This window comes from Rhinopithecus bieti, unplaced genomic scaffold (assembly GCF_001698545.2).
Source record: "Rhinopithecus bieti isolate Rb0 unplaced genomic scaffold, ASM169854v2 scaffold_36410, whole genome shotgun sequence".
In the NCBI taxonomy this organism is placed as follows: domain Eukaryota; kingdom Metazoa; phylum Chordata; class Mammalia; order Primates; family Cercopithecidae; genus Rhinopithecus; species Rhinopithecus bieti.
In genome coordinates this window covers 1,861,466-1,864,712 of record NW_016816076.1, presented here as the reverse complement: position 1 = coordinate 1,864,712, position 3,247 = coordinate 1,861,466, and the positions used below count along the sequence as shown (strand labels likewise).

General features: G+C 42.7%; 1 pseudogene; it reads left to right on the top strand.

Annotated features, from left to right (window-relative positions):
- Positions 1-1,838: 1,838 nt before the first annotated feature.
- On the top strand, positions 1,839-2,517 carry LOC108516702 (acyl-protein thioesterase 1 pseudogene; annotated as a pseudogene).
- Positions 2,518-3,247: the final 730 nt, after the last annotated feature.

Below are 3,247 nucleotides of genomic sequence, written 5' to 3'. Positions count from 1 at the left end.
GGGTTGGGGAAGTTCTCCTGGATGATATCCTGAAGAGTGTTTTCCAACTTGGTTCCATTTTCCCCCTCACTTTCAGGCACCCCAATCAGACGTAGATTTGGTCTTTTTACATAATCCCATACTTCTTGCAGGCTTTGTTCATTTCTTTTTCTTCTTTTTTCTTTAGACTTCTCTTCTTGCTTCATTTCATTCATTTGATCCTCAATCACTGATACTCTTTCTTCCAGTTGATCGAGTCGGTTACTGAAGCTTGTGCATTTGTCACATATTTCTCATGTCATGGTTTTCATCTCTGTCAGTTCGTTTATGGCCTTCTCTGCATTAATTATTCTGGTTATCAATTCTTCCACTCTTTTTTCAAGATTTTTAGTTTCTTTGCACTGGGTACATAATTTCTCCTTTAGCTCTGAGAAGTTTAATGGACTGAAGCCTTCTTCTCTCATCTAGTCAAAATCATTCACTGTCCAGCTTTGATCCATTGCTGGTGGTGAACTGCATTCCTTTGGAGGGGGAGATGCACTCTTATTTTTTGAATTTCCAGCTTTTCTGCCCTGCTTTTTCCCCATCTTTGTGGTTTTATCTGCCTGTGGTTGTTGATGATGGTGACGTACTGATGGGGGGTTTTGGTGTGGGTGTCCTTCCTGTTTGTTAGTTTTCCTTCTAACAGTCAGCATCCTCAGCTGTAGGTCTGTTGGAGATTGCTTGAGGTCCACTCCAGACCCTGTTTGCCTGGGTATCAGCAGCAGAGGCTGCAGAATATAGAATACTGCTGAACAGCGATTGTACCTGTCTGATTCTTGCTTTGGAAACTTCCTCTCAGGAGTGTACTCCACTGTGTGAGGTGTGGGGTGTCGGTCTGCCCCTAGTGGAGGATGTCTCCCAGTTAGGCTACTCAGGGGTCAGGGACCCACTTGAGCAGGCAGTCTGTCCGTTCTCAGATCTCAACTTCTGTGTTGGGAGATCCACTGCTCTCTTCAAAGCTGTCACAGTCGTTTGCGTCTGCAGAGGTTTCTGCTGCTTTTTTTGTTTTGTTTTGTTTTTTGTTGTTGTTTAGCTGTGCCCTGTCCCCAGAGGTGGAGTCTACAGAGACTGGCAGGCCTCCTTGAGCTGCTGTGAGCTCCACTCAGTTTGATCTTCCCAGGGCTTTGTTTACCTACATAAGCCTTCGCAATTGCATGCGCCCCTCCCCAGCCTCACTGCTGCCTTGCAGTTAGATCACAGACTGCTGTGCTAGCAATGAGGAAGGCTCTGTGGGCATGGGACCCTCCTGGCCAGGTGTGGGATATAATCTCCTGGTGTGCCCATTTGCTTAAAACGCAGTATTGGGGTGGGAGTTACCCCATTTTCCAGGTGTTGTGTGTCTCAGTTCCCCTGTCTAGGAAAAGGGATTCCCTTCCCCTTGCGCTTCCCAGGTGAGGCGATGCCTCGCCCTGCTTCAGCTCTTGCTGGTCGGGCTGCAACAGCTGACCAGCACTGATTGTCCGGCACTCCCTAATGAGATAAACCCAGTACCTCAGTTGAAAATGCAGAAATCACCGGTCTTCTGTGTCGCTCGCGCTGGGAGCTGGAGACTGGAGCTGTTCCTATTCGGCCATCTTGCTCCACCTCCAATTTGCAAAATCTTAATGCATATCTATTCCAGAGAATAGAAGCCAAATACTTTTACATGTGGGTGAGCATCTCAATTCCTGGAATATAGCCAACGGCTTCTGAAATACATGATGATGGCTCTTGAGCGAGCACCTGGGTGAGGGCGGCTGGAATTTCAGCTCACCGGCCCTTGGCCCACGCCCACTCCACTTGCACAGTCCACATAGTGGGTGGATGTGCGGCAATGCATGTCTGCTCTGCTGCCCACCATGGGGTCCGCTGCCCTGAAGGCCACAGCTGTGGTGATTTTTCTTCATGGATGGGGAAATATCAGGCACAGATGGGCAGAGACTTTGCAGGTATCAGAAGTTCACATATCAAATGTATCTCCCTACATGTGCCAATTATGCCCATGACATTAAACATGAACATGGCTATGCCTTCTTGGTTTGATGTTATTGGGCTTTCACCAGATTCCCAGGAGGAGGAAACTGGAATTAAACAGGCAGCAGAAAATGTAAAACCTTTGGTAGATCAAGAGGTATAGAATGGCATTCTTTCTGACAGAATTATTTTGGGAGGATTTTCTCAGGGAGGAGCTTTATTTTTATGTAGTGCTCTCACCACACAGCAGAAACTGGCAGGTGTCACTGCAGGTGACTGCTGGCTTGCACTTTTGGCTTCCTTTCCAAAGGGTCCTATTAGTGGTACTAATAGAGATATTTATATTCTACAGTGCCATGGAGATTGTGACCCATTCGTACCCCAATGTTTGGTTTCCTTATTTTTTTTCTTATTGTTTTATATTGGTAAATCTAGCCAATGTAAACTTTAAAACCTGTGTAAGCATAATGCACATTTCGTGTCAACTGAAAATGACTAGATGTCAAGCAATTCATTGATAAAATTCTACTTCCAAATGATTGACTTCACTAAGAGTCCTTGTATAGAAGTACACCAGCAGTATTGTAGTGGAGTATACACGTTTTCCAATGTCTGATCTTCAAACTTCTAAAGTTTTCAGTGTTAAAGTGTTTTGCAAATACATACCAGTGACACCTTATAGGAAATTTATCCTATGTCTCATGAAAAATTAAGGATCTTTTAAGCTTATGTACTTGTATTCTTACAATATAGCTCAGAATATACTCATATTAAAATAGGCGAGGTAGCTAGTTTCTTTTTTTGCAAATATAATTCACCAAAGTAATGAAATACTACAGTCAGATTTTTTATTACATCATTTGAAAATTGCTGATATGCTTAATGTAAATTTGTTCAGGTATAAATGAGCAGTTAAGATATAAACAATTTATGCATTCTATGACTTTGTCTATGGATTTATTCCAAAATTGCTTAGTGTCTGTCTTTTTACATATGTATTCATATATATGTAATGATTGTCATATATAATAAGAATAAGGTGGTATTACGCTAGTCCTAGTAATAGGGATAATGCTAAGTGTCAATAAAGAATAACATTCCTCTCTTCAGTTAATGGCCCTTTTATTTCAGGACCAGGCTTTTCTCTTCCCTGATATCATTTCTATTTAATATTGCTTTCTCCTCTCAAGAAAAAAACATGTTATTTCTTTATTGTCCTTCATAGCAGACCAAACGTTGCTTCCCTGCCATAGACATTTACTGTCAACACATG